Raw genomic sequence first — 16463 nt, 5'->3', positions numbered from 1 at the left:
AAACAAACAATGCAACATCTTTGGGAGGAAGAGGACTGAAATGTTTATAAATGCATTTTTTGTCCTGTTTTCATCCTTAATTTATATACATACATCAATTAAAGAGCCCCTTTTATACGTGAAATAGGGTCATATTTAGGTTGCAAGGGTCTCCAACAACAGTCTAATATGCATGCAATGTCAAAACACACTTTCATGGTGTTATAATCTGCATTTATTTTTACCTAATTATCCCAGGGACTCCCATATGATTCGTTCAGTGATTCATTTGTTCCCAAACCCCTCAGCTTCCCCTCAGCGAGAAGCTAATCTGCGCTGATTGGACTGATGACAGCCTGCTGCGATTGGTCGAAACTGACAGCCTTCACGGCTTCACGACGGAGTGAAATGCCCAGCAGCTAATCAACAATATAAAAGTAGTCACAGTGCATACACGCTTCATAGTGTAAGGCGTGGATTTTGGCTGCCAGTGGGTGAATGTAAATACAGACGATGGACTTGAAAATACCGACGACTAACTATTTTATTGAACAAAAACTCCCAAGAACTGGGGAGGAGATCTCCTATCCCGTCACAGTCTACCTGCTCTTTTCACACACACACACACACACGCACGCACGCACGCACGCACGCACGCACGCACGCACGCACGCACGCACGCACGCACGCACGCACGCACACACACACACACACACACACACACACACACACACACACACACACACACACACACATTACCCTCCTCCTCAGAAGACACAACACCAGGGCTGGCGCTTCCGTAGAGGCGACCTAGGCGGCTGCCTAGGGCGACAGAATAGAGAGGGCAGCTCCCTCACCACTCGCGTCCTCAGCAGTTATATCCGCGCCTAGGGCGGCAGAATAGAGAGGGCGACATCCCTGACACCTCCCTCACCACCCGCGTCCTCAGTTATATCCGCGACACCCCCCCCAAAAAAAAGTTGGAGCTGTTCTTAATGAGAGTGGAAGATCGATCCAGAGTCTTGGAGCTGCTACTAAGAAAGCTCTATCACCTCGACATGTTAAGCGTGATCGTGGAAAATTAGCTCAGAAATATACTCAGGGGTCAGGCCATGGAGGGATTTAAAAACATACAACAGAACTTTGTACTGAATTCTAAACTGGATTGGCAGCCAGTGTAGGCAAACCAGTACAGGTGTAATGTGTTCTTGTTTTTTTTGTGCCTGTTAAGAGGCTGGGAGCTGAGTTCTGGACCAGCTGCAGTCGCAAGAGAGAGGCCGGACTCACACCCAGATACAATGCATAGCAATAGTTCAGACGAGAAGAGATGAAAGCATGAACAACCTTCTCCAAATCACTGAAAGAGAGGACAGACTTCAGCTTGGCAATATATCTAAAATAGAAAAACTATTTTAGACATCCGCATTAATTTGCAGATCAAATTTGAGCTCAAGAGTCAAAGATGACACCAAGACTTTTTACAGAGGAATGTATTTTTCCAGGAAGCAATGACAGATCGCCATTAGAATCCGAATCTTTTTGGCCAAAAACAATAAATTCACACTTGTCTTCATTCAGTTGGAGAAAGTTATTCGCTAACCAACACTTCACATCAGCCAAACAATTAAACAAAGCCTGAAGGGAGGATTGATCCCGAGATTTTATAGGAAAGTAGATTTGAGAGTCATCAGCATATAGTAATTTATGACATGCTTTTCAAAAATTTTTCCTAACGGAAGTAGGTAAAGGGAAAACAAAACAGGACCCAGTCTCGAGCCCTGCGGAACCCCACACATTAATTAAATGACAGATGAAGAAGAGTTGCCCGAACTGACTGAGATAGTTCTATCCTTCAAATATGAGGAGAACCAATCCAAGGCCAGACCCTGGATACCAGCGTGTTCTCTAAGCCGATCAGTGAGAATGTCAGGATCCACCGTATCAAAAGCAGCAGTGAGATCCAACAGTAGAAGAACAACAAGGCTACCTGAATCAACCTCCAACAAAATATCGTTTGAAACCCTCAATAGAGCGGACTCTGTGCTATGACCAGCTCTAAAACCAGACTGAAACTTATCAAAAATATTATTATTAGCCAGGAACTCATTCAGCTGTACAGACACAATCTTCTCTAAAATCTTTGAGATAAAAGGCAATTTAGAAATAGGGCAAAAATTCTTCATGTCTGAGGCATCAAGATTCACCTTCTTTAGTAGGGGCTAAATAACAGCATGTTTAAAACTACTAAGAACAATACCAGTACACAAACTACTATTAACAATTGAAAGCACACTTAGCCAATTGAGTGCATCGCCTCCTTAAATAAAGTTGCAGGAATGACATCACATGACGAACCAGAAGGCTTCATATGTGCAACAATGTCATTAAATTGTGACAGAGACACAGGAATAAAGCTGGTTAGATTTTTTAAGGGGGCAACATTAATTGTAGTAACACTGACTACAGGTGAAATCTGAGAAGGAATTCCAACAATCTTATCAGCAAAAAAAAAAAATGCAGAAATTTTTCACAGGTGTCAACAGATTAGGAAATTGATGGAGAAACAACAGGCTGAAGTATGGTGAGATGGTGTGATAATGGATGGTATGAAGTATGATAATAACAGGGTGAGAATGTGTTAAAATCTGAAAACGTAAATAACAAATCAGGCTTTTCTTTTTCTGGATTGCTGTTTAAAACACTATCGGTTGGGATTAGGGAAGAAGGAGGGTGGGTCAGTCAATCGGTAAGTCAGTCAGTCAGTCGACAGCGGCCTCTGGTGGATTTACATGAGAACAGCAGGCTTGAATGGCACTCATGAGAGATATTTGAGATCTCAAAAAGTGTACACAGCGGCCTCTGGTGGATTCACAAAAACGTGATCTGAAAAAAATCTTAAAACATGGCAAAAATCAGGCTTTTCTTTTTGAAGATTGCTTTTTAAAATACTATCGGTTGGGTTTAGTGAAAGGGGGTGGGTGGGTCAGTTGGTCAGCCGTCAGCAAGCTGGCCTGGTCTGCTAAAGTGTATATTGTGCCCTCTGGTGGATTTACACAAGAAGAAGTGAAAGAGAAATTTGTGATCATCAAAAAGCATACACGGTGGCCTTTGGTGGATTTGCAAAAACTGTGAGCAGGCGTTCCTCCAGTTATGCATTTCACTGTCCCCAGAAATGTAGACCTGGGTTGCATTTTGTAAAATGCAGACAGAATCAGAATGTACCGTCCAAGGCTAAAGTCACATACATTGTAGCACTCCTAGTCAAGAGTTAGAAAACCACAACAAGAGCTTTTTTTCCCACCAGAAATGTATCTTTCCTGGAGTTTGGCACAAATATGTATGTGCACTAAAGGGTATAAAACTGACAGTTGAAAAGACTGAAACAGTCTCTTACACATTCACTCTGTGTGTGTGTGTGTGTGTGTGTAACAGGTGTCATCCTGCAGGATTGTTTTAATAAACTAATTTTAGCTTTGCTCTAACCCTTGTCTGACTGAATTCATTTTAGCAGATTTCCATTACAGGTAACAGAATGCCAAGAAAAGGCCCTGTGTGTGTGTATGTGTGTGTGTTAATGACATGACCTTACAAATACTTCTACCAGCTTAATACCATATAAATACATACATTTCTGCTGGACTGATTATTCATTAACTGCATTGCAGCCCATACCTCATGTAAAAGTTTGTCATTTTCAGATAGCTCTTGCCTTTTCTGTGTACAGTACGCATGAGGCGGAAGTCAACAGACTGTGGGCGGTCCACGAGTCTTCCGTCTGCGTCTCAGGCTGTATTTGACAGCATAGCACCTAAACACTGCTGTAATAAATGAAAGGTGGCGAGGGTCAAGTGAAGCTGCTGGAGCTCCTCAGATCTCCTGAAACAGAGAGCGGAGAATGTGAACACCGCAGTGGCTCAATCAACACACAAACCTCTGCTTTACACACTGCTGACACATACACACTGGATATTCATCTCACGCTGCATGCATATTGGTATATTGTGTAGTGATATCTATCAATCTATCTATATATATATACACACACACTCACTGGCCACTTTATTAGGTACACCTTACTAGTACTGGGTTGGAGCCCTTCAGATCTGACTTAATCCTTCGTGGCCTAGATTCAACAAGGTACTGGAAATATTCCTCAGAGATTGTCCACATTGGCATGATAGCATCACACAGTTGCTGCAGATTTGTCAGCAGCACATTCATGATGTGAATCTCCTGTTCCCCCATACCCCAAAAGTGCTCTATTAGGTTGAGTATGGTAAACGTGGAGGCCATTTGAGTACAGTGAACTCATTGTCATGTTCAAGAAACCAGTCTAACATGATTCGCGCAGATGATGGGTACATTGGGGGCATAAAGGGATGGACATGGTCAGCAACAATACTCAGGTAGGCTGTGGTGTAGACATGATGCTTAATTGGTGTGGGCCCAAAGTTTGCCAAGAAAGTATCCCGCACACCATTACACTCTCACCAGCCTGAACCGTTGACACAAGGCAGGATGGATTCATGCTTTCATGTTGTTGACGCCAAATCCTGACCCTACCATCTGAATGTCACAGCAGACATATATATATATATATATATATATATATATATATATATATATATATATATATATATATATATATATATATATATATATATATTTGTATGTGTGTATATACACACACAATACATAATATTCCAAGTGTTACCAAAATGTGACGTATACACATTGCTGACCAGCGATGGCTTGAAGAGAATAAATACTAGAACTGCATCACTAACAATGTCATTGGATTTCCGAAACGAGACACCAAACCCACCATCTACATCAGCCCAGGCTCATTGTAAATACATGGCTCCAGCTACATTTTTGTGAAATGCGAAATAAGCAGCTCCGGTTACATTTTGCTGCGCGTTTCAAATGACAAATCCACTAGAGGGCACTGTCCAAATTTTTGTGAAGCTAAAATACAGTGTGTTCTGCTATATGTTTCAGATACATGTCTTTTTTTGTACATGTCCACAAGAAGATTGTCGCCTTGCATAAGACTCGAGACCCCAGATCATTTCTATAACATCCTGATACAGAAAAGCCATCGAATTGTCCTTAATTATTCACATGACTGTGAATAGAACAGTATGATACACTAATAACATTTACAAAAGACACAGCAATGCAACTATTACGCTATTAACATTTAATCTTGCTTATATGTATATTATTATACATATATTATTATAGCTGTTATGATGATCAGCGAGCTAGTGGTTGCAGATTGCTGAAAAACTACCCACATGCCACGTTAACGAACTACAACTTCCAGCATACACTTTGCACACACCGGTTCCTGATTCCCACTGATTACACACACACAGCTGGAAGATCATTATGGACTGATTTCAAGGACTATAAACTCCACACACAGAGACACATTAATGCGGAGTCTTGTTAAACTTTTAAGTGAGCTTTACGACGTGTTTTTCCCTTGCCATGTTTGACCCTTTGCTTTGTTTCTTTGTTTACGTTGTTTGCTGCCTGTACTGACCATTTGCCTGTTTATTGACCGAGCTTTGGATTATCTGTATGCATTAGTTTGTTCATGTTTCCACCTTTAATACAGTGCATCCGGAAAGTATTGATAGCGCTTCAATTTTTCCAAATTTTTTATATTACAGCCTTATTCCAAAATGGATTAAATTCATTTATTTCCTCAAAATTCTCCACACAATACCCCATAATGACAATGTGAAAAAAAAAGTTTTTGAAATTGTTGCAAATTTAAAAATAAAAAATCTGAAAAAGCACATGTACATCAGTATTCACAGCCTTTGCTCAATACTTCTGTTGATGCACCTTTGGCAGCAATTACAGCCTCAAGTCTTTTTGAATATGATGCCACAAGCTTGGCACAGCTGTCTTTGGGAATTTTTGCCCATTTCTTTTTGCAGTACCTCTCAAGATCTGTTGGGATGGGAAGCGACGGTGTACAGCCATTTTCAGATCTTTCCGGAGATGTTCAATAGGATTTATGTCTGGGCTCTGGCGTGACCACTCAGGACATTCACCTAGTTGTTGTTGATATTTTGGCGATGTGCTTTGGGTCATTGTCCTGCTGGAAGATGAACCATCACCCCAGTCTGAGGTCAAGAGCACTCTGAAGCAGGTTTTCATTCACGATGTCTCTGTACATTGCTGCATTCATCTTTCCATCTATCCTGACGAGTCTTCCAGTTCCTGCTGCTGAAAAACATCCCCACAGCATGATGCTGCCACCACCATGCTTCACTGTAGGTATAATATTAGTCTGGTGATGAGCGGTGCCTGCTTTTCTCCAAACGTAGTGCCTGGCCTTCACTCAAAAGAGTTCAATTTTAGTCTCATCAGACCAGAGAATCTAGTTTCTTATGGTCTGAGAGTCCTTCAAATGCCTTTTGGCAAATTCCAGGTGGGGAGTGGCTTCCATCTGGCCACTCTACCAAACATCTTCCACTTACGGATGATGGAGGCCACTGGAAAGATGGAGGTCATTGGAAATTTCAGAGCAGCAGGAATTTTTCTGTAACCTTCCCCAGGCTTGTGCCTCGAGACAATCCTGTCTCAGAGCTCTACAGACAATTCCTTTGTCTTCATGCTTGGTTTGAGCTTTGACATGCACTGTCAACCCTGGGACCTTATATAGACAGGTGTATGCCTTTTCAAATAATGTCCAATCAACTGAATTTACCACAGGTGAACTCCAATTAAGCTGCTGAAACATCTCAAGAATGATCAGTGGAAACAGAATGTACCTCAGCTCAATTTACAGCTTCACGGCAAAGGCTGTGAATACTTCTGTACATGTGATTTATTTTAAGAATATAAGTGCTTACCTAGATTAATTAGGTTAATTAAGCAAGTTAGGGTAATTAGGCAAGTCGTTGTATAACGATGGTTTGTTATGTAGACAATCGAAAATAAATATTGCTTAACGAGGTTAATAATACTGACAGTAGATGTTTTTCAAAAAATTAAAAACTGCAGTGGGCAGCAAAATCACCTCACAGCAAGAAGGTCGCTGGTTCGAGCCTCAGCTGGGTCAGTTGGCATTTCTGTGTGGAGTTTACATGTTTTTCCAGTGTTCGTGTAGGTTTCCTCCGGGTGCTCCGGTTTCCCCCACAAGTCCAAAGACATGTGGTATAGATGAATTGGGTAAGTTAAATTGGCCGTAGTGTATGAGTGTGAATGCAAGAGTGTGTGGGTGTTTCCCAGTGATGGGTTGCAGCTGGAAGGGCATCCGCTTGCTGGATATGTTGGCGGTTCATTCCGCTGTGGCTGTAGAAAATGAATGAATGTATAAAACCGCATTTATTCTAGCCAAAATAAAACAAATAGGACTTTTTCAGAAGAAAAAATATTACAGGAAATACTTTGAAAAATTCAAGTTAATCATTTGGGAAACATTTGAAAAAAATAAAATAAATTCACAAGAGGGCGAATAATTTTGACTTCAATTCACTCCTGTGCCGGAGGGAATCCACTCATGCCAATGCTAATGGAGGTTATAAACATTTCTGTTCTGTTTTCCATTATTAAACACAAAGCTCTGCTCGTATTAATGGTCATTCACTCAATAGTCCAAAAGAAAGACCACCGCAATAAACAGCAGAGGTTGAAAGACAAGACAATGAGCTCCAGCTGTTCATGCTCTCATTTTGGACTGCTCAAAATTAACGCTTTTTACACGAACTCCTCCAAATTTCCAACAAATGCGCTCTAAACTAACCAGGACTGAAGCCGTATCTCTCGTACGCAAAATCCCTGGGCTAAGTAAAAGAGAGTTACATAATAGACAATAACAGCCACTGTGCCAAGCGTCCATAACTTCAGACAGAGAAAGATGAGCTCTAATCTGCTCTAAAGAGGTGAACAGAGGCAGGCGAGGTATTTTGGGGTCTAAATGACCATCTTGCATTGATTTTCACACAGGAAATGAGATTCATGTGTGTTTTGAGGCCAAAGTATTTGAACCACCATGAACCACAGAGGCCGAAATGTTCTGCATTTTCATGACAGTGGTGAAATTCTTTTGTGCAAGTAAAATATAGAAATGCTCTGGGGTCTAACCATTCTGACACATTCAGGACCTTTCTGGACCGATATTTTAAATTTTGCAAATATAAAACATGAGATATGAACTGCAGGGATAAAATATGACTTTGTAGAAAATGTATATAATACAAATGTATTATAAATGCAAACAGAAACATATGATTAGGTTTACACTTAAAAATGCAAATTAAATGTATGCACAAAACTGGAATATCGCATAAAAGACATGCAAATAAAGCAGTGTTTCCATCCAATGAGTCAAAGAGAACAAAATCGTCACTTCCTGTTTATCTGGCGCCAAATATCAACAGTAAAAACAGAATTTGCTGCTGTAGAATAAGCTGCATGAATCTTTTCTTTATTTAACCAGTTAAACTCCGCGGACCCCCTTAAGTGGTTTCATTTGAAAGTGTAGAATCTATATTTTATGCACATATGCATCACTTTGGTTTTTATTCTACTGTACAAAAGTTATTTACACTTAAATCCACAGTATTTTGGATACCTGAGCTGGGTATTGAACATTGGTTCATTTTCATATTTTTCATATATGACACATGTACACAAGTTATAGCTCAAATGAAAGCTCTTGCCGGTGCTCATACGGTTCTAGCATTCTTTTTACTGAATTATATTCTCATGTTAAACAGTTGTCGAATTAATCGCGGTGTTTCCATGGCGCAGAAGTGAAAACAATACATTTCTGATCAATAAGCAGCCCCAGATAGCACAGACAGCTGTCATCTCTTACTTTACGCTGTGCGCTTCAGGGCCATTTCTCCTCTGTTTTTGAGGTGATGTGCATAAGTAATCCTTTTATATGTCTGACGTGGTCCAAACACAGTGAATTATGTTTGATCAAATAAAAAGAATAGTGAAATATGAAAACAATGATCTGTGGCTTGTATAGCGCCTCTCATCAGTTGGAATACAAGAACTTTTGCATAGATTGTGGTAGAGACATTGTTTTTTTTTCCTATGATTACAGACGTGCAGAAACCACCAAAATTAATTACAGCAAGCTAGACCACACAGAACCTAAAAGGTACACGTTCAAATTTAAGTTTTTAAAAAATTATAACACAAAAATATTATAACATAAAAATATTATAACACAAACAACATATAGAGTTATTTTAAACACTTTCAAAAGTGTTTTATGAAAATTCAAAGGGTTTTGTTTAAAACGATACCATTTACACCTCTGCATGTGGATTTGGGAAGCTTTTAAATTTGGGCAGGCAAAATCCAGGCGGAAATCCCAAAATAGCACTAGAGTTTAACTGGTTAATAAACCTATTGACACGAAATAAACACGTGGTGGCATTTGAAGGCATTTGAAGACAGTTCTGGAGGTAATTAATAATATATCAACACTAATACTAAAATGGTTACAGCGTTTTCGAATGACCAAAACAACATTTCAGATGCTTTATAATGTGCTCAGCCTGCTGGTTTGTCCATTCACACACATTTTTATCATCACATGATCTCTTATGACAAAATCACATGATTTTTTTAATGTGCATGTTGGAATTTGTAAGGTAAAAGTGTTTCCATCATAGTTTATCCTACTCAGTTATGCGCATACACTTTTTGTGTGCATTTTCTAAATTTATGCGCATCGATATGCCATCATTTTGACATATCCAAAAGACGCATAAAAATAGGTGGATGGAAACATAGCTGTTGTTTATAAAAAAGAAATATCTAGCTATAATTATAATATTGCGCTAAAGCAAATTGCTGAAAGATGACCATATTTACGTATTATTTGTATTGCCGCATATTTAATGTTGACACTTTTAAAACAGACATTTGTAAAACAATTTAAAAAAAGATAAACAAAGTAAAATAAACAATAAAGGACAAAAAATAAATAAAAATCCAACATTGTGGAACGTAGTCCTATATACATTTCTGGAGATCACAAATTATGTAGCCAGAGGAACATATGGCTGCATTTCGTCTTTAAAACAAACGCTACGGGGTGGTATGACGCTGTTCCTTTTTGCGATTACCAGCTGACCGCTTACCTCCGTATGGACGGCTTTCCCGCTGTTACCAGTTTGTCCAGTAGCTCGCCATGTACATCAGCGGACCTGAGACACAGAGAGGAGTTGACCACGTCGATGGGATTCGAGTGCAGTGAAGAACGGTTCCAGAAAGCAGGTAAGACAAAAACAAAAGCCAAAAAACAAAAAACAAGTAAATAACAGGGTGAGAATGTGGTAAAATCTGAAAAACGTGGTAAAAATCAGCTGGCCGCGAAGACTTTTCTTTTTATGGTTTGCTTTTTAAAACAGTATCGTCGGTTGGGTTTAGGGAAGGGGGTGGGTGGGGTTAGTGGTCAGTCAGTAAGTCGACAGCAGCCTCTGGTGGATTTACACGAGTAGAGTATCCTCTGCAGTTACGTTTTTACATTAAATTTTAGTAAGTCAAATTGGAAAAGTATTTAAATTGATCATCTTTGTGTGTATGCAGTTTTAAATTAACCATAATAATCTTGGACCACACAATGAAAGTCCGTAGGTCCTGCAAAATATGTATAAGATTCAGTGTTTCTAAATTAAAAATTTTCCATTTAAATTTAACACCAATTCTTGTCATTTATTTGTATGTGTATTAACTTACATTAACAACCAAGTACATTATTTGTCCTGTTTTACATTTTTACACTTCAGCGGAGCTGTAAAAACATCTTCAACCAATGGCTATAAGCCAAGAGAAAATAATTCCTTCGTTTGATTGCTTCATCATTAAATATGCATTATTAAATATTTTTTTCTACTATACACCGTGGTTTTAAAGAGGAACACACTCTCAGTGTATCAAAAATTGACATTGATTTAACATCTTTACCCAAGAACAGGAAACTCAATAGAAATATGCATCCTGTCTGGCTATGTCTAGCTGGAGAGCTGAACCTTAAAGAAAAACATTTGACAAAATGTACAATTAAAACACACATATAAACTTTCCTATAATATTGTAGATACAGTTCTTTTTGAACTTAACAGGGACCTATTATGCCCCTATTACAAGATGTAAAATAAGTCTGACGTCCTAGAGAGTGTATGCGAAGCTTCAGCTCAAAATACCCCACAAATAATGCTTTATAACTCTTTGAAACGGCCCCTTTTAGCTTTTGGTCCTGATTGTGCTATTTTGGAGACTGTGCTCTTTTGCAGGTTCACAAACAAGACTAACGTCCTATGCTAATGAGGGAGAGATCAGAACTAATGAGTGGGGCTTTCCCCTCTGATGACACCTACAAATGCAAAATGTCAATCAAAGTGTTTCTGCAGTGTTTTTATCAAGTGTGATTGCAAAAATATGTAATTGATATATTTTTACCATTTAAAGCTGGTTATTTTCACAGACTGTTGCCACATAACTGTATTTAAAAGTGATTTTTGCATAATAGGTCCCCTTAAAGTTATTTTTAAATGTGAATAAATCTGTAATTGACAAAGTCAAAATAATATACTGATTTAAAATAAATATTGTGATTATAATAATATGAGTTTAATAAATAACCTGACAGTAAAAAACTGCAAATGAAAGCTGGGATTTCCACTTCTACAGCAGCATAATACAGTTTTTATATCATTCCTTTATCTACTGTATGAGTAACCTATAAATGTACAGTAAAATATATCCCAGTAAGACAACAGACAATTAACTGACTTCTAGTTGATCATTTGAAAAAGTGGCAAACCCAATCATCACAAATACTGCAGAAGATCTATCGGAACCCGCATGGACCCAAGATTCTCATATAAATCAGTCAAGTTTGGTGAAGGAAAAATTATTGTTTGGGGTTACATTCAGTATGGGGGCGCATGAGAGATCTGCAGAGTGAATGATCAACATCAACAGCCTGAGGTATCAAGACATTTGTGCTGCCCATTATATTACAAACCACAGGAGAGGGCAAATTCTTCAGCAGGATAGCGCTCCTTCTCATACTTCAGCCTCCACATCAAAGTTCCTGAAAGCAAAGAAGGTCAAGGTGCTCCAGGATTGGCTAGCCCAGTCACCAGACATGAACATTATTGAGCATGTCTTGGGTAAGATGAAGGAGGAGGCATTGAAGATGAATCCCAAGAATCTTGATGAACTTGATGAGTCCTGCAAGAACGCTTTCTTTGCCATTCCAGATGACTTTATTAATGAGTGATTTGAGCCATTGCAGAGATGTATGGATGCAGTCCTCCAAGCTCATAGGAGTCAGACACAATATTAACTCTTTTTCTACTGCACCATGACTTTATATTCTATACTGTGCATTATTTCTGTTAAGTAACAAGACTTTTGTCTCAGCAAAGTCAGACCTTACTGTCCTAATTACATAAGTAGAAATCAAGGCATGATCATATTTTATTTTGGTAAAATAAGCATAATTTAGAGGCATTTGCCTTTCATATAAGCCACTTCTGATACCAAACGATCAACTAGAAGTCAAGTTATTATTTGGTGTTCCTAAAACTTGGATAGGCGACAAGACTTTTGTCAGGTAGTGTGTTATATTTATAAAGCTAGTTTAAACTGGCATTTAAGTCCTTCAGAATGATCCACAAATATAAATGTAAACCCTGCATGGTCTAAACTGAACACACTGAAGTATATCTAGATGTTAGTTGTTTGCATGCTGAGCTATTTCAAGCAAATCTGTGAAATTGTAGCAAATTCTACTTTCCTGTTTGCCACTTAAAGACTCTCTTTAAAGCTGCGATTTTCTGCTTATTGCAGTTTGAAACACATAACAGCAGGACTTGCAGGAAATTGCTTTTCTTTACAGGCAACATCCCAAGAGATGCTGCTCAACTCCATCAGCAGATATAACAGAGGCAGATCACCAACTTTCATGAGGCGCAACTCTTTAATAAGTGCAACGACACTTGTAAATGTCATCAAACCATTCCCATCTGAACTGGGCTTAAAGTTATTATCACTTGCTTGGATCATCTCCTGAAACAATATGAGACTCACTTCTGCATGTGAAGGTATCCTTCAGGATGTTGGTTCTCTCTATCTGTTTGGCTTTCCCTGCATCTCAGCTCAAATGGTTTATTGTGTCCTGTTGGCCAACAAAAACTATCACATGCATGCTGAGAACACAAGACTTTCTATTAAATTCAAACAGCTAAATAAATAGGACTTTTTTGAGCCAGAAATGTTGCATTTACTGTATATAACCTGTAGAATGCACCTTAAAGGGGCTATATAATGAATATCTGGATATGCAGTGTTCATTTCTTCATTAAACCATAAATGAAAAATGTTAGTTGTGGTGGCACGGTGGCTCAGTGGTTAGAACTGTTGCCTTACAGTAAGAAGGACGCTGGTTCGAGTCCCAGCTTTACCAGTCGTCGTTTCTTTGTGGAGTTTGCATGTTTTCCCTGTGTTCTCCAAGTGCTCCGGTTTCCCCCACAGTCCAAAGACGTGGGCTATAGGTGAATTGGATTAACTAAATTGTCCATAGTGTATGTGAGTGAATGAGTGTATTTCCCAGTACTGGGTTGCAGCTGGAAAGGTGCAAAATTGGGGACCCCCACTCAGAGACCAACTTTAATGTTCAGTCATGGCCTGTATTGACTTTGAAAGTTTAACCTGGTGCCATAAAATGAATCTGCTGCATCTGACACTACTACTGTGTCTGTAATATAAAGTAAAGCCCACAGGGGTCCCAAAAAAATTAACAAAAGGCTGATGGCTTTTTTTTCAACATAGGCTCAATCTGAAAACGTAGCCCTATATACATTTTTAGAGATCGTGAATTATGTAGCCAGAGGTATATATGGCTGAATTTCGTCTTTAAAACGAACGCTGCGGGGCGGTATGACACCGCTCCTTTTCAGGCTTACCAGCTGACCGCTTACCTTCATATGCACGGCTTTCCTGCTGTTACCAGTTTGTCCAAGATCTCGCCATGCACGGCAGCAGGGTAGAGACACAGAGATGAGTGAACCGTGACAACAGGGTTTGAGTCCAGTAAAAAAAACTGTTCCAGAAAGCAGGTAAGACAAAAACAGAAGCCAAAAAAATAAAATAAAGAAGTAAATAATAGGGTGAGAATGTGGTAAAATCTAAAAACGTGGTAAAATCAGGCAAGGGCTTTTCTTTTTCTGGGTTTAGGGAATAGCATGAGTGAATCAATCGGTGCTTTTGAAAACACTATTGGTTGGGTTTAAGGAAGGAGGAGGGTGGGTCAGTTGATCGGTCAGTCAGTCAGTCAGTCAGTCACTCTTGTGGATTCACGAAAACAAAAAATTTACCTGGGATGTATTTGGCGCTCTCCAGAAATGTATATAGTGGTACGTTTTCAGAATGAGCCTGGGTTGAGCTACTATGTTAAGCTGCTTTGTCACAATCTACTTTGTAAAAGCGCTATAGAAATAAAGATGAATTTAATGTAAATTCCATGTGTGTAAAATCCAGATGAAAAAGAATGTGTTGAAAAACAGTAGATTTGATGTATATGAGAATTTTTATTTCTAATGAATTAGAAAATATGGCTATAGACAAAATCTCTTAGATTTATAGTTTAACCAAAATTTCAAATTCTATAATCATTTACTGAAATCTTACTGAGTTTCTTTCAAAAAGATATTTTGAAGAATACTGGTTGCTGACATCCATCGACTTCTATGGTACATTTTTCCTACAGTACTATGAAAGTCAATGGGTTTCAGCAACCATTCATTCATCAATTTCCTTTGGCCTAGTCCCTTATTTATCAGGGGTTACCACAGTTCAATGAACTGTCAACTATTCTGGCATATGTTTTATGCAGCGGATGTCCTTCCAGCCGCAACCCAGTACTGGGAAACACCTATACACTCTCACATTCACATTCATACACTATGGACAATTTTGTTTAACCGATAGCGCATGTCTTTAGACTGTGGGGGAAACCAGAGCACCCAGAGGAAACCCGCATGAACACGTGGAGAACATGCAAACTCCACACAGAAACGGCAACTAGACCAGCTGGGACTCAAACCAGCGACCCTTTTTTTCTGTAAGGCGACAGTGCTAACCATTGAGCCACCGTGCCACCCTGTCAGCAACCAGCATTCTTCAAATTATCTTCTTTTGTGTTCAACAGAATAAAGAAACCCAATAAGGCTTAAAACCACATGATGAAGATTAAACGAGAAGGTAATTTTCACTATAGGTGGACTCTCCTGAACTCTCCTGTATAAAACACCCTTGTAATCTCCACTGTGGCTTTAGAAGAGATCTCAATCTGAGCTAATTAAACCCAACAGAGCTTCTTGCACTATAAGCAAAACATGTACCTTCAAAATGGTCATGTTTTCCCCTTAAATCGCTTATAAACCTTTCCAAACTGTGGGTGGTTTTGATGTGTGTATTTGTAAGAAAACCTGAGCTTCGTATTTGCTCCTCCTTCTCTGGGACAGTGTGAGTGTGTATGCATGTGGTCATGTGTGTGTGAGAGAGAAAAAGAGAGAGAGAGTGTGCGCGTGTGCTTTTCTCATCAGCCTCATCATCTACACTGACTCTCACACACTTCTGTGAATTTCCTTATGGATATCTGGTATGTGCATTTTTACTCCATTCTAGTCGAGAAAATGTGTGTGTGTGTTTGCTTTAATTTGATTAGACTTTTACCTCACGCAAGAACTTGGAATGAAGTGTTTTGACAAAAAGAAGGAAAACTGCTGCAAGGGTTTGTGAGCTCCTGCATGACTTTCCAGACTGCGTGATTCAGCATATGGTCAATGCATGAGATGGTTTTCCTTGCTTTAGAGTTCTCAGAGATTTAGTTTTTGTTTATTTCCTTACCTAAACTAACTTCCAGGTGAAGATGTTTGAAGCTTGAAGCTCTACGGCTCTGTAAAACACAAGCGTTTCCTGTAAGAAAGGGCTGTTTTACAACTTAAAGGTATAAGAGTGTGTGACTGAATTTGTATATGCAAAACATTAATATGCAATACCTGTTAAGAGCAGTATGAACTGCACTGACAAAGTTAGTTATACTCAAAGCGTTGTTTAAACTACTTATTTAAAATGAGCTGAAACAACACAATTCTTGAGATTTTTGGGGGACAACTTAACTGTTTTATGTTCAATCCACTTAAATTTGTTACGTTAACTTAATCAATTCGTGTTGGAAAACCATGCATTCTTACAGTGTAGAGCAGTGGTAGGGAACCTATGGCTCGCGAGCCACATGTGGCTCTCTGACCAAAAATATGTGGCTCTCCAGCTGTCTCCATTCAATAATATTTACAGTGAAAAAAATTATAACTAGTTTTCTAATGAAAATACAATTACAATTCTCTTTATTTTTTAATTCTCTTTAAGATTTATTTTTGGCCTTTTTGCCTTTACTAGATAGGACAGTAATGAGACAGGAA

General features: G+C 38.9%; 1 protein-coding gene across 1 annotated transcript in view; it reads left to right on the top strand.

The window, feature by feature from the left end:
* Positions 1–15547: 15547 nt before the first annotated feature.
* Positions 15548–16463, top strand: part of anpepa (alanyl (membrane) aminopeptidase a) — a 44104-nt gene continuing 43188 nt past the window's right edge. The window contains exon 1 of the mRNA XM_056461064.1: positions 15548–15640. The gene's annotated coding sequence lies outside the window, so the exon portion shown is untranslated. The remainder of the gene's footprint in view (positions 15641–16463) is intronic.

Source organism: Danio aesculapii, chromosome 7 (assembly GCF_903798145.1).
Source record: "Danio aesculapii chromosome 7, fDanAes4.1, whole genome shotgun sequence".
Lineage (NCBI taxonomy): Eukaryota > Metazoa > Chordata > Actinopteri > Cypriniformes > Danionidae > Danio > Danio aesculapii.
The sequence above is the reverse complement of the archived record's forward strand: the minus strand, read 5'-3'. Positions and strand labels throughout refer to the sequence as shown.